A 24,538-nucleotide genomic window follows, 5' to 3' on the forward strand; every position below is an offset into this window, starting at 1 on the left:
TATTTGGTTATGAGTTGGAAATCAAATTTGCAATCTGGAAAAGATCATGGAGGCTAAAATTGTGAGTGATGTTATAAAAAATTCATTAATAAGCCATCATTGGAAAAATAATGCATAATAATATTCAATATATTAAAAATAAAGGAGAAAAATAGTATTTAACATAAGAGCATAAATAATTATAAAATTGAATTATATGATAACTTATGATAAATGATGTGATAAAGAATGGTAGAAATTGATGGAATAGACGTTAAAAATGATAATAATCATGAAAGATTAGTGTCCCAACATACCCCCAAACTGAATATGTTGCTTGTCCTCATGCAACCCAAATCCTTTGTATTAACCAAGCTATAATACAAAAATGTTCATCCCAACTCATGAAATTGATCGAACAAATGACTTCTTCCTCAAATAATGAATATTCAATTTTAGCAATGTACATGAAGACATAACAATTTTCACATTTACTTTCAACTATATGTATATGAAGTTGCAGCAAAATATGATATAAGTAATGACAAAATCCATTAACCATTTTCTCAAAAACTACAAACCAGATTTTGCTGAAATTTTGCAAGTAGATTTCTACTATATTAATGCTTCTCTAATCCAAAAATCAGATCGTTTTGATGCACAAATCATGAGATATAAGCAAAATGGCTGTAGATGACAATGCATGATTTCTGAAATTTACAAACTATTTAACTTGAACTTTTTCAGGTTTTTGTATTTTAAAGATACCTCTTTGTTGTCCAAAAATCACAAGAATTCAGTTCATATTTTAAAGATATACACAAATCAATTTCTGTATTGTATAAAAATGAAATTGTATGCTTTAAATGGGAAAGAAAGTAGAAAACATCCATAATGTGTTGCAATTCCTTCCCCAAACTAGAGAATTAGCATGCCCTCATGCAATACTAGAAAACAAATTGAGGTGGTTGCTACACTCATTGTTGAAATCTATGATTGGTGTAAACAACATGGAATAAGGGAGGTTTTGAGAATGAATAAGGAGATCGGTGGATGATGGCATGGTCATAATAAATAAATAAATGAAAGTAACACTCCCCAAAATTAAAGCTTCTATGTCTCTGAAAAATGGAGAGTGGTAAAGATGTGGAATGAATGATGATAAATAATGCTCAATGGATTTTCATGAAATTCTCCTAAATTTTTAATAAATTAGAAACTTATGTTATTTTACCTCAAGTTTTACCTCTGAAAAAATGTGGAATGACATGTATGGACTGGCATTTGTTGAAGTTGATGTAGGCTGAAATGATGTTAAAAGTGATGCAAAAGGTGGAAGCCATGCAAGCACATCATGTCTGAACAATTGTTCGCATTCATGAGTTGCTCAATCCTCTTCTATTAGTTTCAATAGTGTGGGCTTGTTTCAAATAGAATTTCCCCTCATACTTGTTGTTCTCCTCCCCCCCTCCAATTAGAAAAGGGCATCCACAACCATAAAGCATAGGAAAAGGGAAAAGATGTTGAGGATTCATAAATGTGGCAGGAAAATAGTCAGAGCGGCGTAAATATGGCAAAAAAATGCTCAAATCAATACAAATTGTGAAGATGGGAAATGACCGCAAAAGGAGTAAAACATAGAATTGATCATTATGATAAGAGATGTTTCCTTAGGTGGAAAAATATGAAGAAAGCATGGAAAAATATATGCCTACCCATTGATGGGGTACGCACAAGGAATGCTTTGCTGGATGGAGAGAATACCACATAATGATGAAGTTAAGGTTTGGTTACGCTAACACCAGGATGACAGAAAATACAGCGGGAAGGATGATCCATGCGATCATTTAGCACGATGGACTAAAGCATGGGGAACATAACCACAACCAGAATGGGTGCATATATTATGCCATATGCTAGATATGATCCCAATGAATAGGCATTTGGAAATAGAGCTTCACCATGGAACTACAGAATGGGATGTTCTAAAAGAAAGTTTTCTATTAACTTTCAGCTTTAAGGATGACTTTGAGATCATTGATGAAGTGTTGCAATAAATAAAAGCAGTGATATTTAGAATGTTGAAGGAACTTATAGCATGGACTCAGGGAGATTAGAGTACACAACTATGCCATGTGTTGGAATGCTATAATGTGATTGCTAAAGAAGAACATGACCTACAAAATATTACCATCCCTGAGACCGAAGGACAACGTGAAGTCGAGGGATCGAAGGTAGCGAACCCAGATATATCAGAGCCTCTGAAAACTCAACAAGTAAACATTGGGTCTAAAGAACCCAAGTTTGCGAAGATAGGAGATTATTGGGACGAAGATATGGTTGATAAGGTAGTTGAGTTGCTGCATGAGGACCAGGACTTATTTCCAACAAAGTTTTCAAATTTAAAAGGGATTGTCAAATATTTAAGTGTTATGAAGATTACATTGAAAATAGATGCGAAGCCTATTAAACACCGACCTTATCGATTGAATCCAATTATAAGGAAAATGTGCATCTATAATTGGATAAGATGTTGGAAGCTGGCATTATAAGCATGTAGAAGAATCTGATTGGGTAAGTCCAATGGTGGTCCAAGAAAAGAAACAGAAGGGTGAAATCTGCATATGCGTAGATTTGTGGAAGCTGAATGATGCCTGTGTGCATGACCCATTTCCGACACCATTTACTGACGAAGTATTAGAGAATGTTGGCAGACAGGAAGCGTATTCATTTACTGATGGATTTTTGGGTTATCATCAAATAAATATCGCACTAGAGGATCAAAGAAAAACAACCTTTGCAACAGAGTGGGGTTGCTTCCAATATACAGTTATGCCATTTGGATTGAAGAACACGCCTGCAATCTTTTCCCGGGTAGTGATCACGGCGTTCAAAGAATTTATTCATAAGTTCCTGGAAGTATATTTCAATGACTAAACCATGTTTGGGTTGGTGAAGCACCATGTTGCGAGTCTGCGCCTCATGTTGGATACATGTCCAAGATTTCAAATCGTACTGAACTTGAAGAAGTGTATATTCTGTGTGCCTTTTTGGATTTTTCTCGTCCACGTTTTCTGTAAGTAGGGATTGATGGTGGACCCTGTGAAGATCACCATTATTGAAAATTTAGAACCCCATAGGAACGTGAAACAACTGCACGTGATGTTGGGACACACTGGTTACTACAGAAAGTTCATCAAGGCATATGCCTAGATAACCATGCCAATGGAAAAGTTTCTAAAAAAGGATGAGATGCTCTGCTGGGACAAAGATTGTCAGTGCAGTTTGGATGTCTTGAAGGAGAAGATGGTGACAATGCCTATTTTGGTGTTTCCCGACTAGAAAAAGGAGTTTCATGTGCATGCTGATGCCTCTTGTATTGTGTCAGGAGCATTATTAACCTAGGTAGGAAACGACGAGATTGATCATCCAATAGCTTTTGCGAGCAGAAAGCTATTGAAAGTTGAGAATAATTACTCTACCATAGAGTGCGAAGGGTTAGAAATGGTCTATGCGCTGCAGAAATTTAGGCATTATTTGTTGGGCGAACACTTTAAGATGTACACATATCACTCTGCGTTAAAGTACCTAGTCAATTAGCCTGTGTCAGGGGAAGATCTGCCGATGGTTTTTGTTGTTCCATGAGTATGACTTCGAGGTGATTGTGAAGTTTGGAAGGTTAAATGCGGGCCCGAACCATATATCAAGGATCAAAACAGGTGAAGAACCCAATAGCTAGAAGGAAGGATTGCCAGAAGCACAGCTCTTTGCGGTATGTGTCGTGGATGACCATTTTGCTAATATTATTTAGTTTTTAACGAAGGGAATAGCTCCAGAAGGCTATACCACTCAACGAAAGAAGGAGTTAGTAGTTCGCGCCGTCACGTTTTCAGTAATTGCGGATCATTTGTATAAGATGGGGACAAATGGGATATTGCGTGTAGGAATTTACAAGGTAAGTTCCACAGAAAGAATACCAAAAGGACACCGCTCACAACCAGATCTCAAATCAATACACCAGTATTTTTGACGTGGTTAAAACCCTCAGAGTGCAAGGAGGGAAACAGTCCACGGCCTGTCCCAACGTGGGTACTACAGGCAATTTATTAATCAAAGAATGAAAATTTACATAAGCTTCTCTCATGCACGGATTACCCGAACAATGACCCTCCATGCGCTTTAAATAGAACTCATGGACCAATCGGGTGTCAAGCCACGGATCAAGTGTCGGTAATACCGAGGTGAGAGTGAACCGTCGGATCACTACATATTGTGACCGTCGGATTGTAAGTTACAAAATGTACAACGGTAAAGAAACACACTTTACCTAACTCTAACCTAACTCTATACTAGACCAAGTTGAACTTAACTATATCCTATGTGTCGGAATATCCTAACATCCCCCCTTAAGAACAACTTGGGATAGGATTGAAGGATTTACAAATATGACACAATAGGAGAAGGAAGGAGGCACTAGAGCCTATCCCCCCTTAGTGACAACTTCCTGAACTCCAAGCATATATCGAAGTTTAGTGAACTTCGCCTCTGTGAGAGCCTTTGTGAAGATGTCTGCAACCTGATCATCTGTTGGACAATATTGCACTTCAAGAACATGGTCATGAATGAGCTTTCTGATGAAGTGCATGTGTAGTTCAATGTGTTTGCTGCACTGATGCTGGACTGGATCTTTGCATAGCTGAATGGCACTTTGATTATCACACCAAAGTGTGGTTGGATGCTGCTGCTCAAAGCCAAACTCTGATAGGATCTGACGAAGCCACAAGGCTTCCTTACTAGCTTCCACGGCACCACGATACTCTGCTTCTGCTGACGAAAGAGAAATGGCAGCCTGTTTCTTACAAGCCCATGTAATAGGTCCTGAACCAAGAGTGAAGACATAACCGGCAGTAGACTTCCGATCATCAGGGTCACCAGCCCAATCAGAATCAGTGAAACCAACTAACAGAGGAGCTGCTTTGGCACTGTAATGAATCCCAAACTGTACTGTACCTCGAACATAACGAAGTATTCTTTTAGCTGCTTTCCAATGACTTTCACGGGGGTTTTGCATAAAACGAGCAACAAGGCCAACAGCAAAGGAAAGATCAGGACGAGTATGGGTTAAATACAAGAGTTTTCCGACAAGTTGACGGTATAAGGTAGCATCAACTTCAGGAGAAGTACAAGAGACTGAAAGTTTGACTCCAGACTGAAAGGGAGAAGGGGCTGGCTTACAGTCTTCCATGTGAAAATGACGAAGAATATCACAAGCATACTTGGACTGGGAAAGGAAAATACCCTCTTGGGATTGCAAGACTTGAAGACCGAGAAAATAGTGTAAGTGTCCTAAGTCTGTCATTTCAAATTTCTTTTTAAGGCTTGACTTCACATGGTTTATAAGGTTGGGATCACTACCAGTAAGAATAAGATCATCAACATAAAGAACAAGGATGATAAGAGAGTTGCCCACTTTCTTGGTGTAGACAGTATTGTCAGAATGACACCTAGAAAAGCCAGATTCTAAAAGAAAGCTATCCATTTTGGCATACCAAGCCCGAGGAGCTTGCTTGAGGCCATAAAGGGATTTCTTAAGTCGACAAACAAGGCTGGAGTCTATTTGTATGAAGCCAATGGGTTGTTCCATATAGATTTCTTCCTGCAAGTCCCCATGCAAGAAGGCAGATTTAACATCCATCTGATGGACTTCCCATTTTAAAGAGGCAGCAAGGGAAAGAACAAGGCGGATAGAGTTCATTTTGGCAACAGGGGAGAAGGTTTCAGTGTAGTCAATGCCTTCAACCTGTGAAAAGCCCTTAGCAACGAGACGAGCTTTATGTTTATCAACTTTCCCATCTGGTCCATACTTGGTTCTGTAAACCCATTTACATCTAACAAGTTTGCGTCCCTTTGGTAGAGGAACAAGATCCCATGTATCATTTGTCATCAATGAATGATATTCTTCATTCATAGCTGCTTCCCAATGTGGATGGCCTGAAGCTTCTGCAAAAGTGTCAGGATCATGATTTACTGGAGCTTGAGCCAGTAAAGAAGAGGCTCTTTCAAACTGAGAACGTGTACGTCGCTGATCTGTAGGATCACCGGCAAGATCACCTGCTGCATCCCGAGTAGCACGGACCCATCTTGGAAGTTGAGGATCCTGAGAAGGTGGGGGAGGATTATCATCCTCGCTTTCATCATCTGAAGAAGAAATGTTTTCAAAAGTAGAAGAGATAGGAAGAGGTGGCACATCCGCCGGACTAGGCTCGCAGGCCGATTTATTTTCATCAAATTTTACATCTCTTCTAATGATAACATTTTTGGACTTAAATGGAATAAGTCTATAACCTTTTACATCTTCAGAATATCCAACAAAAGTACATTTCTCACTCTTAGGTTCTAAAGCTTTATGCTTTTCATCTGGAATATGGGCCCATGCTTCACTTCCAAACACACGAAAGTGACTTACATCTGGTTTAATGGAACTCCAAGCTTCTTCTGGAGTGATATTCTCTAGAACCTTAGTAGGAGTGTGATTGATTATATAATTTGCACAATTAATTGCTTCGGCCCAAAAACTAAGACTGAGTCCTTTAGATTGCAGCATACAATTAGCCATTTCCTTTAAGGTGCGATTTTTCCTTTCAGCTACACCATTTTGTTGTGGAGTGTATGGAACAGTATGTTGCATTTGAATTCCATTTTCGGTGCAAAAGTTGATGAATGTGTTTTTAACATATTCTCCACCATTATCAGTTCTTAGCTTAAGAATTTGATGTCCAGATTGTTTTTCAACAAAGGCTTTGAAGGCCAAAAAAGTGTTAAATACTTCACTCTTGAGTTTTAAGAAGTATACCCAAGTGCGTCTGGAGAAATCATCAATGAAAGTTACGAAGTACTTGCAGCCAGAGAATGAAGCAACAGGAAGAGGACCACATAAATCACTGTGCACAAGCTGTAAAGGGGCTGAGGCGTGCCAAGAGGCACGTTTGTCAAAACTGTCCCGATGATGTTTTCCGAGTACACATCTGGAACAAACACCATCTCTGCAAGATATCATAGGAAGACCTGTCACCATATTTTCTTTACATAGATGCTGAAGGGAGCGATAGTTTAAGTGACCAAATTGCTCATGCCAAAGTTTGCTCACTTCATCATTATGAGCAACAAATACTGAGGGAAGATTGGATGACCCAAAGTTGTGAAACTTATACAACCTTTTGGAATCATCAGCAAGACCAGTAGCTAGAATCTGTTTAGGATCTTTTAGATCCTTGATTACAACATCATGAGGTGAAAATTCAACAATTTTACCTTCACCTGAATGAGTTATCTGATAGACAGATAGAAGGTTGCAGGATAAGGTTGGAACACATAATACATCATTAAACTGACCATTGTCTAGATGAACAGTTCCAGTCCCTACAACATTAAGAGATCTATCATCACCAATATATATATTTTTGGTGTTACAATCATTTAAAGAAGAAAACATGGCTTGGTTTTTGGCCATGTGACAAGAGGCTCCAGAATCAATGAGCCACTCATGAGAATGAGAAGAAGAAGAAGATACATTTAATGCATAACCAGACTGAGATGATTGATAATGACATGCAGAAAGTGCCATTCCGGAAGTTGAAGTTGAAGTAGGCTCCACATGGATGTTATGTTTCTTCATTGCGGCTTCCAAGGCTTCCATCTTCTTAAAGCATTTAGATTCTAAGTGGCCATCTCAATTACAAAAGTTACAATGTCTATCAGACTTCTTCCATTTGTTTTTATTGGTCTTATCATTTTGCTGAAATGATCTTTCATTTTGAGGCTGAGATGGTTTAGGACCATTCTTTTGAGGATATGACTTCTTAGGATTCTTTGAATTTGGTTGCTGCTGGGCGGCTAACGCTTTCGTGGAAGAGTTTCCAAGATTAAGAAGACCAAGGTGTAAGAGTTTTTCTTGTTCTCTTATTAAGGAATCACAAAAGGAGTCAAAGGAAGGGGCCTTGTATTCTTGTCCTTGACAAATGAAAGCTTCCCTTGTAGAATGGAAAGTGGAAACAAATACAGAGTAGGCTGGTCCCAACTTAGTAAGGATGGAATAAATGAGGTTACCATCTTCTTTCTTAACTTTAACACCTTCCAAGAGATATCTAAGGGTCTTGAATTTGGACAAGAAATCTTCAATGCAAGAAAAATTATTAGGATCCAAAGTAAGCAGCTCATTTTCAAGTTGATGGGCTCTAATTTCATTTTTAATTCCAAAAACTTTAGCAAGTTTTTCTAATGCTTCATGAGGAGTCTCAAGTTCTGCAATGTGGAATCTAAGATCAGGAGAAACAGACATCCCTATCAAACCACGTGCTTGATCTTGTCTATTTTCCCATTTTTCCGCCTTGTCTTCATCTTTTGGTTTCTTCTCTTGGTCTGTGGCTATTCTGTAGAGACCTTTACTTCTAAGTAAATCTCTCATGTAGGCTACCCATTGGAAGTAGTTAGTGCTGTCAAGAATGACTTGGCATGGACTTTCCATTTAAAAAAAAACTGAAGCTGAAGATGCTGAAAGTAAGTGTTCCAATGGATAGATCTCGAAAAAATAGGCGGTTTTAAAAAAAACGGCTCTGAAAAAGGCTTCCGGATGAAGAAGTTATGGCTTTTTGAAAAAAAATGTTGACGTTGCCGGCAAAGTGCGCGAATGTGCGGGAATGAAAAAATCTGCCCCCACAAAATGGAGACTTGAACCCAAGACCTCTACTCTCTTAAAATAGCTTTGAACCAATTGATCTATACAAAAAATTTGAGAGAGAGAGAGAGAGAGAGAGAGAGAGGGGGGGGGCCTTGGTTTGCGTGCTTGCCTTGAGAAAGCTCTTTTTCCCTACAAAACACAAAACACAAAACCCAACATGAATATGCAAAGAAAAACGAACCTTACGGCTCGAAGTTAGCTTTAGCCAAAAAAACTAGAAATTTTTAAAAAAAAATCTCAAAGTTAGCTTTAGCCGAAAAACTAAATATTTTTCTCAATGTTTCTGATTTTCCGAGATCACACTAAGGTGCAGGGAAAAGAGCATACGCATGAGAAAAATCCTTCCTTTCTGTTTCTGATTTGCCCAGATCGCACAGAGTCGCAGGGCAAAGAGCATACACAGAAATGAAAGGTATAGATCCGGTTAAAAAAAGGCTAAATAAACTGAGACCGAAATAAGCAGAGAGAAAATAACAGTAAACTGCAAAAAAACACTGTATACCTCCCGATCTGAAAAATGACGCAGCTAGGGCTACCGGAAACCTTTTCGCGTGAAACGAAAGGGGTTCCTCACTGGAACAGATGCTCCGAACGCAACAGAGCAGTCCTCTTGGCCCGAAAGCAGTCAGAAACAGCAGATCTAGGAAACGACAGCCGCATGCAGTTCTACCGGCTTCAGATTTGGATCACCAACGGACGCGGCCCTCAAATAGCTCCGATAGCATGTAGGAATTTACAGGGTAAGTTCCACAGAAAGAATACCAAAAGGACACCGCTCACAACCAGATCTCAAATCAATACACCAGTATTTTTGACGTGGTTAAAACCCTCAGAGTGCAAGGAGGGAAACAGTCCACGGCCTGTCCCAACGTGGGTACTACAGGCAATTTATTAATCAAAGAATGAAAATTTACATAAGCTTCTCTCATGCACGGATTACCCGAACAATGACCCTCCATGCGCTTTAAATAGAACTCATGGACCAATCGGGTGTCAAGCCACGGATCAAGTGTCGGTAATACCGAGGTGAGAGTGAACCGTCGGATCACTACATATCGTGACCGTCGGATTGTAAGTTACAAAATGTACAACGGTAAAGAAACACACTTTACCTAACTCTAACCTAACTCTATACTAGACCAAGTTGAACTTAACTATATCCTATGTGTCGAAATATCCTAACATTGCGAAGGTATGTTCTAGAGTTTGAACGCACGAGTATCCTAGCTGAAGCCCATGGGGGAGTGGTAGGAGGCCACTATGCAGTGAAAGAGACTGCGCAAGAGATTTTACGCGTTGGGTTATGGTGGCCAACATTACACAAGGATTCTAAGGCATATTGTAATGTGTGTGATGATTGCCAAAGGATGGGGAAACCTTCATGAAGGGATGAATTGCCTTTAAATCCCCAAGTTTTGTTGCAGGTATTTGAGAAATGGTCCATTGATTTTATAGGTCCCATACAACCACCAGGAAATAAGATGGACGCATGGTATATTATTACTATGATAGAGTATTTAGCTAGATGGGTGGAATCACAGCCAGTGAGGGACTGTACAACTGCTACTGCTGCAAAGTTTCTCTTCGAGTATGTCTTAACATGGTTTGGATGTGCGATGTTGGAAGAATTTCAGGTATATGATCAGAAGAGCACGTCCTTTCACCCATAGGCGAATGGAATGGTGTAATATTTTAATAAGATCTTGGAGCATGCATTGACAAAGGTCTGCAACGCGTAGAGGAATGACTGGGACATGCACGTACTTGTTGTATTATGGTCTTATAGAATGACCTGCAAGAAATTGATAGGAAAAACATCATTCAAGCTAGTCTATGGAATTGAAGATGTCATGCCGGTGGAGTATATTGTGCCCAACTTAAGGATAGCAACCTTGACTAAGATGGTGGATCACAAGACCTTGGAGGAATGGTTTGTGTAGCTCATGAATCGGGAAGAAGACCACCTCCTTGCAGGATTTCATCAACAAGTGCAAGAGGAATGCAAAAAAGCATGGCACGATCAACAGATTAAGCTGTGCATGTTCAAGGTGGATGATTTGGTGATATTATATGACATCAAGTTCACGAAGTTTCCAAGAAAATTTCAAATGCACTGGTTGGGGCTGTATGTTATTAAGGAGATCACAGATGGTGGTGCAGTTCAACTCACGAAGATGAATGGGGAACCATTCCCTGGAAAAGTGAATGGCAGTAGATTGAAGCTGTATCCAGGGCAGGGATAATTTTAAGGATGAAAGTTTATCTTAAAGTTTAGAAACCTTGACGAATCGTACTAGTCCCTAATATGTAAATTGTAAAAATTTTGATGATATTTTTGTAAAAATATTTAGGTTTCTAATTATTTTATATTAGCATATATAAAATTTTAGCGATTTTTAGGGTAAAATAAATTTATACTATAAAATTTGGGAGAATCAATTTTCAAAAATATGTAAATTGGAAAATATTTCTTTTGGAAAAAGCATGGAAAGTTAGCCCACCTGCGAATATTAACCCCTATAATTTTCCCTGATCCGGGGGATCCTGCCCCTATGCAATGACTATATGGCAGCAGTACAGTCTCAGTAATCTGGGCAGCTACAAAGGATTGCAGGACTATAATCTACGTTTCCCAAATCAGGGAAAAGCTTGGTAGGGAGGCTGCATGATAGATGACAGGGGTGTGACAAGTGAATGTGCATTGCATGAGCTACGACATAGAGGACGGTGTCGCATAGGTGGGTCCAGAGGTAACCGTTGAGTTTACTATTCATGATTTGATGGCTAAAAAATAGTTATGGTGAGTGGGCAGGCGCTATTTATTGTGAAAATCTTTGGAGATCTTTCACATAAGGGGCATTTATTATCCGAATTTGGGGGGACCAGTCATATTTGAATTCAAAACCCCCTATAACTTATGTGTGTTGGTCAAATGAAGAACACTTTGCATTCTTAGAGTTTCTTATGTGTTTTGTTGTCTGAAGCATATGAATCGTGCATTTTGGGAAGAGTTCATGACATGCCCCTCATTTGCAAACTACACTACAACAACAATTCATTGAGAAAATGACCTTTACAAACCCCCCCGTAGCCACAAGTTCAAAATTTGTTGTTTTTGACGCGTGAGGCCCTTATGTAACTAGTATGGAAGCTACGAATGCTATGCCTATGACGCTGAGGTCACCTAGGCCGAAGAAAACTACTGCAAAAGCGAAACAACTAGCCGCAAGGGAGAAGCACTCCACTGCAGAAGAAAAGTAGAGGAAGTTGGTGCCTGTGAGAATGTCACGAAAGAAAAATATGTAGGTGCGGAAGAAAGAGAATAAAGACAAACAACCATAAAAAGTGGTGGATTTAGAAGAGGAGGAGTACCAAGGTTTTGAGGAAATCGATGCCGAAGAGATCAATCCTATCTCAAGCCTTCCTGAGTATGTCCCTCTGCGAAAGGGAATAACAAAAGTACTCAAGGATCCTGCTTTCGGGAAATTCACAATATTGACACTCCTGCTATCTGAGCAGGTAGAATTTGAAGGTCCTACGCTAGTGCGCATTCTGGTATTAAAAATGGAGGACTGGGACCTCGTGGACCATGAGAAGTTCCCACATTTAGCAACCCACAAATATATGACAAATATATATTATGAAGAAATGAGGGTTACAACATTGGAGCCCACAAAGTGGGTCCACGGTTTTGAGCAGGCAGAGCTACTAAACATGCTCTTAATGCCACACTATCATTGCTCAATTATCAAAACGGTATGCATGCGCTAGCTCATTACGCTGGTGCACAATGGATGTTTGTGGCTTGGGTAGCCCATTCCAATAACATACCTGTTGATCCACAGGATCACAAAGTTGCCTCACAAGGGAGCGCACCCTACCAAGGAGTTTGGAGGGAAAATTGGGGAAAACGAATTAGCTGGCAAAATGAAGAAAAATTATGGTCTTGTGAAAAATTCGTGCAGATACTCTATCCTTTCAATTCAAGACCAGGAAGTACAGTGCATTGCCCAAATTATCACGAGAAATATCATGATAAAGTGTCGCGTAGACAAATTTCTGATGACGGTAGTGTCGCTTGCAGCACAGTGTGCAAAGGGCATTCAGTATAATTGGGCCAAATATCTATGCCAGGAGTTCGTCGTGAACTATCGAGAAGCCCAAAAGGAAATAAATCCATTTCATTATGCTTGCTGTTTATTTTCTATTGTGTTAGTTTCTTAGAGGTTGCCAGAGGACATTGAGTTTCCTCTGCACAAGGAAGATTTGCCTGAGGCAGTGCAATTTTCCTCGTTTTGGTCTACAAAGGATCAGGCATGAATCAAGGAGACGAAGATTTTCTAGATCCTAATGAAAATGGACCTTCATATGGTGGTTAATTAGAGGCCAAGGTTGTTCGCAACATTTTTCAGACAAATGATGGCCTACACGGAGTTTAAGGCTAATTTCCACAATGTGTTTATCCACGCGCGGAAGGACCCCGAGCTCACATGGCATATGCTGCCTTATTTGGTCTCGGAGATGGATGTGCAAGAAGTTGTGGGGTATTGGCCAGCAGAGTGGCCTGAACCTACCACACTCAATGTGGGGACAAGCAAAGCTGTAAAGAGCTATGCTATGTAAAAGCGAAAGGAATCAGCTCAGAAGGATGCACGTGCCTTGGCTGAGGAGGAGGAGACAGAAGCTGCTAAGGCAGCTATGAAGAAGGAACGAATGGAGAAAGATCACACTGCTTAAGACCAGGAAAAGAAGGAACAATAATATATAGAAGAGGCTAGAAAGTTTTCTTCGCATCATACTGACGAACAAGAGTTGTTAGAGCAGGGAGGAGGTGGTGGTGAGGAGCAGAGCACTCCTTTCATCCTAAAGATACGTGGGAAAGAGTAGACAGGTAAACAATGGAAAAAGCATAAGTCTAATAAGTAGACACATATTGATCCCATGGTGCTGACAGAAGGCTATCTCGATGAGATCGGAGACAAAGTGCAGGACACGACAACGGAGGTGCTGCAACAATTTGAGCAGCAATATATGTAGACGTTGGGGAGCGTCCAAAAGGATCTACACGAGATGGAGATCCAGGCGAATAGGATCCAGGTGGGAATCGGGAAAGTGATCAGAGTGTAAGAAAGCCTGAAATAGGGAAGTAGCACAGTGGTGGAGCTAGAACAAACTCTAGACCTCAGAGTCATTCTATTGCAAGAGGGGTCCATTCATGCAGAATCAGAAGAGGATCGTGCTATGATTAATACATTAAAGAATATGGAGCTGAATTTTGCCACTCCAAACCCTCCATACGCTACATCAGGGGGTGTTAGAAGAATTGAGGATCAGGGAACAGTGTGTCCTCACCGTCGTCAATGAGTTTAAGCTCAACAATGAACAATTGTTCGCAGAGAAAACTCAGGTGCTGAAGGAAAAGGAAGAATTGAAAACACAACACAGAGCCTAGAAACAACGATCGAGTAGGCTTGCAAGTCAAAACCTTAACTAAACATACTAGAGGATGTAGAGGCCTCAGCCAAAGTACAGAAATTCGCTGCTGCATGACGTGCATCAAAGGAGGAAGTCGGTAGGGTGACTTTTAATTTCTAGATGAAAATAGCAGAGTCGTAGTTGAAATTGCAACCAACGACTCCACCTGAGGTTTGGGAGCAACACGAAGCAACAATCAAGGAGGGAATGAATACATTGGATGCCGCAGTCAATGTCTTCTCGTCAATGTTTGATGCAACGATGGAATTATGGACGAATCTGTAGGAGGACTCAAACCTGAAAAAGCTAAACACAGATGTTAGAGAAATGGAGCAGTAGTATGATGAGGTCCGAGCAACTGCACGCACTTTTGCACCAGCACAATGCCTAGCAAAGTTACAGGAGGGAAAACAATTTCTCACACAGGTGGAGGATTTACAGAGGAAGGAGGCCTTGCTGAAGGCAAGATTACAATTGTTGCTAGAGGAAGCTTGTTAGCTTACTCTGTCACTTCAAGAGAAGCTTAAGGGACTACAACAGACACAGAAGACCATGCGCCTAGCAGTGGAAGGGAAAACCATGGAGAAAATGGTCAAAGAGGTACAATAGGCAACGGCACAGAGCACTGCAAGAGTTGCAATGATGCAGGTTGAGTTGGGTGGTCTTTGCAGCAAGATTGTTTTAGAATAAGTACCCTAGGGATTTGGGTTAGAATCCTAATAGAGCAGAAGAAAACTACAACAAAAACATTCATATGACTCAGGAAAAATGCTTATATAATCAAACTACATAAGAGCGATCATACACGGATTTCCTTCGTTCGAGTACGTCCCGCAGGGTTCAAACCCTCAACAACTCCTGATGTTCTTCAAACCTGAAAAATCATTCAATTCGAACATACATAGCAGTATAGAAGTAAAGCATATTCACAAAATTTGAATTTATATCATATAAGCAAATGATTGATCATACATCAAAACAACATTTATATATGAATTACAATAAAATTTGATGCATGAACAAAGTTAATTTTGGATTCAAGACAACATTTCTTTTATTGCAGTAAGCTATAAATAACATGGAGAGAATTCACCTGAGTCTTCTTGTTCTGGCTCCAAGTGGAACCGTCCTCCGGATTCATCCTATCCCAATGTTCAACAATCTCCTTCCATAACCAACACCATCATATCTCAAGAAAGAGGGAGAATATCTATAATCAATGAAACAAGGATTTCCTGAAGCTTGGGGAAGTGCATGAGGCACAGGGATTCATCCGACTCAGTCAGGGATAATCTTAGTATAGTAACTCTATCTCTTCTCCTCCTTTAGGACTTCCCATAGAATTCTATTTATACTTATCCCAATTAGTTTTTAAGTTGGGAAACAGTTGGACCACGGGAAATAGGAGGTAATCAATAGGTAAAACCCATGAACTCCACCCATAATTAAGGAAATTTAATTTTTTAAGTGTTTTAACACATATACTTGGGTTTGGTATTGGCTGACCCATGTGTACATGCTTTTATCTCAGGGCAAAGTAGTGTACATGGAATAACACATTGTTTTTTATATATTTGGACCAAGTTTGGAAGAAGGGGTTGCCCTAGGCCATAAACCAAGCATCACAAATACCAAGGGTGGTAAATGGTGCAATAACAGATGCCCCCTAATATATGAGGTTAGAAGGGGTACATGATGGCTGAAATGTATTAAGTGTATGGAAAGAATCTTGTCGAGACTGAGAAGGACTTCACCAGAATTCAGCCTGTGAAGCCATCAAAAGAGATCAAAAAGAAACTGTGGTCTGAGGTAGGCATACCCGTGCTCAGAAAAAGGAAATCATGTCCCCATATCAAGTACAAGCGGATCCAATACGTATACAAGTATAAAGAATTGAAAGTACATGATGGATAATCTAATCATGATTGAAAAAAGTACATGTCTGAATATCACATATAAGAAGACAATCAATGATGCTGAAGGATGAAGCTAATCACTGATGTCAAAAACTAATCCCAATAGTACCAAATGAACATGATGGAATAAAATGATACTACATCGCAACTTGGATGCTAGCATATAAGATGTCACTGTGAAGAACTGCAACATATATGGTGGATGGTGTCAACTAGCAACAATAGAAGCAACTGACAAGTGAACCAAAACATGTTGATGCAACTCGAGGTCTTCACTAACCATCGCGGTACATTTCTACACAATGGGAATAAATGATCTGAGGTCGACCACGTGAGAAATCATTTGATTACTAGTCATTGATGTATATTGTTAACAAACGTGAGACTATTCACTGATAATGATAATGAGAGTCAAGGTACCTAGTACAATCTAACAAGTGCGAAGAAATGCACTGAAGTCGAACACCTAGAAGAATCTATCAATCAGGGGACAATGATGGTTTCCCACTGTCAATAGCGAAGGAATCTGCCTCTAATGACTGCAAACCCCAAGGTACTGCCAAATGGACTCTAGATCTTTTTCCCAGAGCAAATGACTTGTAGTCGATAGGGAAATATCCACTAGAAGGAAGGCATTAAGGCATCCTTCATCAATCTAGTTCGAGTGTAACCCGTAGGCCAATAATGTGGAAGGAATCAAATGAAAAAGATGTAGTAACTCAACCAAAGCACGTTTTCAGCGTACACAAGATGTAGCTGGCGCACGATAGAAACCCTCTGAATCAACCAATAATGAAAGCTGACACAGAGGTGAGGTATCCAAGAATAGGTTCAAATGGAAACTAATGCACTGCATGAATCCCAATGTGTGATAATGAAAGATGATGTCGAACACAAGGGAAACCACTCAGTCAAAGACCCATGATACTAATCGATACTGAGCACAAGGTGACCTATTAATAATGAAAATAGGGCCAGGGTGCAGCTCTAGGCCTGCCCTCATAGCAATATGTCATCGTCGATAAGGACAAGACCTGCCAACAAGAAGTCAATGGAGAACTTCTCAAACCAGAATGAGAAAATGACCAATATAACTGATGTGATGACAAACATGACACTGACAACTAGGGATGGTCAACTGAAAAATAGGTTAAGAGACACCACAGAGAGGCCGACTCAGACTTACTTCCCTTGAACAAAAGCACGACTCAATGATGACTATATGGCAGCAAATGATAACTCTGTATAAGTTCGTCACGCAGGAGGAATGAGAAAACCCTCCATATGATTGGAAGAGGTGACCAATTGAAGGAGTACTGACTCAATAACTAGGTTAAGGCATACCTAATGCAAACTAAATCTTGCCCAAATGGAGGAGAGACTTTCTTTTGAGTGCTTTGTTCAGGAGCGACATGACTGACTCTAGCTGCCAACAAAATATGGAAATGTTGTCCCATTCCCGCTCTTTTTGGAATATATAATTTCTTTGTATTTTTCTTTAAGCTGGAAAATTAATAAAAGAATGCTATAGTACAATGGAAGGAACGAGTGTTAGAGAAACAGATGATCTAGTTCCTGAGAGGGGAACATTCCTATGCTCAATGCAGGGAGGCAAAATTGGTTGGGACACTCAAAGGGATGCTCTTTCCACGGGCAAAAGGATGTGTCAAGTTGCAGAAGCTAAGTGATTGCATGGTTGATTTTGGAGAAGACATGGTCAAAGAAGTGGCTTAAACATGATTCCAAGTGAAGCCGGCTCAAGGCCAAAAAGGTGCAAATAGTCAAAATGCAATGTAGTAGTACAACTCAGCACAAAGGAGCCTCTAGGGTATAAGTCCAGAAATCAGTGCAGAAGAAAGGAGAATATGTCTTCAACGCATAAGTCATGGTGGGACTAAAGAGGACTCCCGAGCCTACTCAGTATAGCAACATGGGCAACCAATGTTAGCAAGTTTCTAACTAAGATGCCCATGTAAAGGATGGCTCTACCGTCACATCATGATTTCAAAATCTGTGAGTGAAAAAGGTTTGCTAACCAAGATACAATGGGGTCGACCCTATGGCTAACGTATCGCTGAATGGAGGCTAGTATGCAAGATGCAATGGAAAATGGTTTTCCCTAACCTAAATGCTACTAAGTAAATGATACCTGCCATGATGGGTCAACGGTCATGGGACCGAAATAACATCTCGAAGAAGTCTCCAAAATATCCTGAAAAAACAACCCACTCTCGATAATCCAAGCCCACAGGTCAAAAAATCCATGAGAAAAAAATAAATTTTTGAAAAAATATTTTGCAATTTCAAAGTTATATAATGACTTTTGGACTCACAGATTTTTCATTTCTATTTGGAGCAAAGAGCTATGGATCAAAAAGGAGCAAGCCTTCCTCTGAACAATTGGACTATTCAAATCACCCCAAAGTTATTAGGTAACCCTCAAATCATGCTTGTAATGTTTTGTGATAGTTTTTAGAAGTTTTCTTAAAGTTCTGACCATGGGAAATTATGCCCAAAAATCCAACTCTGCATACACGCGGGTTGGATGTGATCAACCCGCGTATACGATGGCCCTACATGTGACTGTGTACAAAGGGAACCCGCGTGTACGCGATTTAAAGTTTAATCATAAAAACTAACTATTAAAACTCAATTTTTTTGTAGGATGACCATCACATGAAGGGAAAGAGAGCATACCACAAATGATAATGAGGTAATGAATGAAAAAAATGCACTACACGCTCTGAGAGGCTGTGGCTTATTGAAATTATTCAAAATGCCAAACATGAAAGCCAACACGTGCTTGCTCAAACTACTTATCCACTACTAGAGTGCAAAGGATGATGCCTTCATGATAGACTAGATGCCTCTATGGATTGAGGTCAAAGACATCTACTTTATTATAGGTCTCTCTCAAAGAGGGGAGGTCGTGCATTTGAATGGCAAGACAAGAAGTAGTCTTTTAGTAGAAGACTATGTACATATATACTGTGCTGGACAACCAGAGAAGATTGGAAGTCAAATTCCAATCAAACACGTGGAAAGTTTATCTCTGAGGATTTTGTTGTTTATTATTGCACAGGTAAATGGATCAGCTTTGCTGCATCAGGCATCATGAGTGTCCATGAGTGTGGTAGTGGAGTGTCTTGCCACGGTATTTGGTTGGTGCACGCCTCTTCTGACTAACAAGAAGAGCCAATTGACCTTTATACAGAAGGGTCAGATGAATAAATTTGTATATGGGACTATCTTATTCTCATTCTTCTTCGAGAAGGTACTTGGGCTACGTCGCAAAGTATCAGTGTCCATCAACAGCCCTAGCGATCCATGAATGGGTAGATCAGCCGACTTGATGAAATGCGTTGGAGGTGGGGACATGCCTAGAATGATTTTTGATGATGAGTTTTTCACCTGGTGGGACCAATAGATCATCGCAGTCGACGACTACCCATATGCTGGTATGGATTTCCGAGGATATCTAGACTTAGTGTTACCACCAAATGCGGCATGGGGAGACATAGGTAAAAAAAAATTAAGTTTTTGTGAATTTTTAAGATTTTTTGAAATTTTTAATATGAAATGAACTTAGAAATATTTTGATGAGACAGAACACTGAAAAAAATTACCATGTTCTAGATGTGGGTCCAGTGAGACCAAATGGATTTCTGAAGCATTGGCATCACAGAAGAGGGGCCGAAGAGGTAGCAGCTGAGACAGAGAGAGTCCTATATGTAGTTCAAATAAACTTGGTGAGACTAACTCACCAGGTACCTATGATAGCCATAGAGGACCTACCTGAGGAGATGCAGCACCGCGTGGTAGGGGTACCACGGGACTGGGTCCGGATACCTCAACGTGTAGCCAACGCGGTGGTTAAATTTTTATCCGCTCATCCTAAACTAGGTTGATAGACAGATCTATATATGATTGAACATGATTATGGGCATGAACCCAAATTTTGAGGGTATCTTGTCCCAATTTTGTATATTATTTTTTCAACACTTTATCTATATACAGGCGATTTAATGATATATATACCTATTTGAATTTTTTGATGTTATTTAATTAGATGAATGATTAATGTGCCAATCTAATGCTTGATTATCAATAGAGTATGCTAATGAATTCTCAGATAGTGGAATGTGAATATATGTAATATAAATAAATGATCGTTACAACATTCTCACTCTCAAATTTTGGTGATATAAATAAGGATATCGAACCCGATAAATGTTATTTAACTGCGACACCACCAGCTGTGAGTCTAGATAAACTATCAACGAATCAATCCCATAAGAAATTTCTTTGGATAGTAAATTAAGAATGACAGTATATTTGGTAATGTTATTCGAAGCAAGGCCAATAAATACTGCCCTTGACACCATCAACTGGCTAGATGGATAATAAATCACCCAAGCCGCGGAAGCAAGATTCCGAGTGTGCCGACTAGCACCATCGGCGAATCCGAAATATATCGAATCATCCATCAACACCTGCCAAAGCAGATCAAAAAATGTCAATATCACAAAATTCCATACAAATATGTACAAAGATACAATATATACAAACAAGCAATTCCTCGGCTGATGCCTAAGAAAAATACTTCTTAAGGTAGAGCCCATTTCGGGGCTCCGCTAGCTTGTTCCCTTCAAAATCAATTAATTCATAGGCCCCTTTTCCCAAAACTCGCTTGACTATAAAGGGACCATACCACATAGACTTGAATTTGCTTGCCCCCAGGGTGTCTTTGTCTTGGTCATAGACTAAGACAAGGTCGCCTTCAGAAAAAACCTGAGGACGGACAACTTTATCATACTGAGTTTTAATCCTCTTCTTATGGGCTTCATTTATTATGGTTGCATCTCGACGTTTCTCATCAAGATGTTCCAAATGAATGAGGTGTTCTTCGAGACTAGATGTCTCTGGAAGAAGTTCTACAACTAGCTTAAGGGATGAAATTTCACATTCAATAGGAAAAATAGATTCCAGCCTGTAAACTAATTAAAAAAGAGTAAAACTGGTGGTAGTATTAACTGAGGTTCGATATGCCCAGAGTGTTGCGTACAACATGATGTTCCAATTGGATCGATTTTTATCAATTGTCCTTTGTAGGATAGTCTTAAGGGACTTATTCACAACTTTGACTTGCCCATTGGCCTGAGGATAATATGGAGACGAATGCTCCTACTAGAAGCCCAACTTGAGAGCCAATTCGGTCATCAGTTGATTCTGTAAGTGACTGCCATGGTCAGTGACAATCTCTCTTGGGATACCAAATCGTGAAATAACCTAGTTGAAGAGAAACAAGGCTACTGTTTCACTATTGTTTTTGTAAGTAGGCATGGCCTTAGCCCACTTTGTAAAGTAGTCCACGACCACAATGATGTACTTGTGATTCGCCACCGAAGGCGGATTACAAGTAGTGAAATCAATGCCCCACTTCGTAAATGGACTGACAATGATAATAAGAAAAAGTGAAGCTATATGTGCACGCATTTTTCGGGTATAGATTTAACACATATGGCAACATTTAACCGCTTCAATACAGTCTTTGAAAATTGAAGGCCAAAAGTATTCTGCATGCAAAATTTTCTGGGCTATTGCAAGCCCTGATAGATGACCACCACAAGCTCCACTGTGGCAATTATTAAGTACAGACTCAGCTTCTTCCAAAGTTAAGCAACGCCTAAGGATTGAGTCAATCCATCTGCGATACAATGTATCACCAAGATAACATATTTTTTGGCAAGGTGACGTAACTTTCAACACTCATCTTTGGAGAAAGCAAGTGGGAACTTCAAAGTCTAGAGATATATAATGATATCTCCGTACCAGAGATCTTGTGAAGAAATGAGGAATAAATGTTCGTCGGGAAAATTTTCCTCATAAATAATGGCTTCCTCACAAGGCAGCTCTAAAATTAATTCCGCAAAAACTAAAGACTTCTTAGATTTGGCTGACAAGAACTCGAGATTGAATTCTTGCAAAATAACAATCCATCGATTATACTTTCCCCCAATCACTCACCTACTGAGGACAAACTGAAAAGCATTGACAACTGCTAAGATGAATGTTTTGCGCAGTAGAATGTAATGACGAATCCGCTGGGCAGCATGAACAACTTCCAAGGCCAATTTCTCGATAGGAAAATAGCGTAGCTCAGGTCCTACTAAGCCTTGACTCAAGTAGAAGATTACATGCTCACTGAGAGCATCATCCTCCTGAACCAAAACAATACCAATGGTTGATTCTGCCGTAGTAAGATACAAAAGGAAATCTCTGCCATAATCTAGTGGACTCAACAATGGAGAAAAGGTTAATGCCTTTTTCAAAGCATCAAAAGATCGTTGCGTGAAGTCGTCCCATAAAAATGGAACTCCTTTCTTAAGAAAACGCATAAATCCTTTGGTAATCTTGGCGTAATTTGCTATAAATCTCCTCAAGAAATTTGCCTTGCCTTGGAGACTTATAAGTTGACGAAGGGAAGATAGGGGAGGAAACAGAATTATTGCCTCAACTTTGAAAGGATCAACACGAATCCCTTCAGTCGATATGATGAATCCTAACAACCAACCTGATGTGACTGCAAAAACACACTTATTCAAATTCAACTGGATTTTATAAAAATGACAACTCTCAAAAACTAGCCGAAGGTGGCTAGGATGATCAATTCTCTTGCGAGAACAAGCAGCTAAGTCATCCAAGTACGTTTTGATAACATGCTTGATGTCATGGAAAGCATAAGACATGGCCCGTTGAAAAGTAGCTCCATCATTTTTTATACCAAAAGGCATCCTTTTGTATGCAAATGTGCCCCAAGGACAAATAAAGGCTATCTTGTGTTGATCCTTTGGACAGATAGTAATTTGATTGTAACCAAAGAATCCATCCATGAATGAAAAAATTTCATTACTTGCACATTCATCAACAATTTGATCAATAAAAAGTGTGGGGTAATTATCTTTTGGACAAGCTTTATTTAAATCCCTAAATTCGATACATACTCGGATCGTTTCTTGCTTCTTATCTACCAGGACTAGATTGGAAACCCACTTAGTTAGAGGAACGGGGTATATGAAACCTGCCTTAAGCAACTTTTCAACTTAAGCTTTAATAGTTGCCGCTTTCCGAGGATTGACCAATGAAATTTTCTGACGAATAGGTTTGGCATTTTCGTATGTCTTGATCTCATGCTGGACTATAGATGGATCAATTCTAGGAATTTCCTCATAAGACCAAGTGAACACATCTTGAAACTCTTTAAAGAGGTCGATGTAGATTTGAATTTCTTCAAGGGAACAATTAGCTTTGATGAAGACATTTTCTATGACGTTAGGATTCCTATAGATGTTTATAGGTACAGTTCGTGAGATAACCGACATGTTACCTTCAGCAGAAAATTGTGCTGGAGCAAAAGGGTTTGAAATTGTACAAACATCATTAGTAAGCAGATTGGAAAACCTAGATTCAACTTCATGCAATGGAGGAAGAAAATATGAATGATGATATAAATCTTTCCATGGTCAATATACACCCATCATTGCCTCCAAAATTTATTCTTTAGATGGTTAAACTATATCCAAGCAATCCAAAGTTGAAGTAGAATCAAGGGTCCAAACCAGAGTCACATCGCCATCTAAATCCTCTTCTGAAAAAGGAGTGGGATGGTTATCTGTAGAGTTAACAATAGATTGATAGCTAAGTTCTGCTACAGACATGGGAAATGCCATTCCACCAACCTGTCCTCCATCTAATGTGGTGGTAGATGAAGGTAAGGTCCAAGGGTCTGAAAAATAATGAGTTCTAAAGAACACTTTCCGTGAAGGTCCCCTAGAGGATGAAATTTCATTAATTCTAGTTGTAGGAGTAGGAAGGTCAAATATACCCATTAACGAAGAGTACATCCCAACTACTAAATTCTCAGTAGGTTGACGGGGATTATCGACCAATAGAATGGTAGAATCTGAAGATGCGTGGGAGTCACCTGGAGAATAATCCAACTGATCAATTTTAACAATCCTCCCCTCATGAGGAAAACAGAGGATGCAGAATAAATATGAAACTATGGAATCCGTCTCATAAATCCAATTCCTGCCTAAGAGGAGGTTATAATCTAGGTTGGCATCAATGATTTCTACCTCAATATTTATGACCTTCCCCCAACACATATAGGAAATGTCGGGATAATCCCATGTGGCCTATGAGAATGTCCATCAACTGCTGTCAAGATAGTCAGTGACGGAACAACTGAAGGTGATCCAATGGCCTTCCAACATGACATAGACATTACGCATGTGGAAGCTCCCTCATCTATAACTGTCCAAAAAATATCGGTCTTTCAGTAAGTGGACTTTATTTGGAAAGCCATATGGTGAGGAAGTCTCTTTTTTGACATATAGCATATTAAAAGCGAGAACTAAAGAATTCTTTG

Source organism: Pinus tabuliformis, chromosome 5_1 (genome assembly GCF_031772625.1).
Source record: "Pinus tabuliformis cultivar Carrire ecotype Pingquan chromosome 5_1, CPIR1, whole genome shotgun sequence".
Taxonomy (NCBI): domain Eukaryota; kingdom Viridiplantae; phylum Streptophyta; class Pinopsida; order Pinales; family Pinaceae; genus Pinus; species Pinus tabuliformis.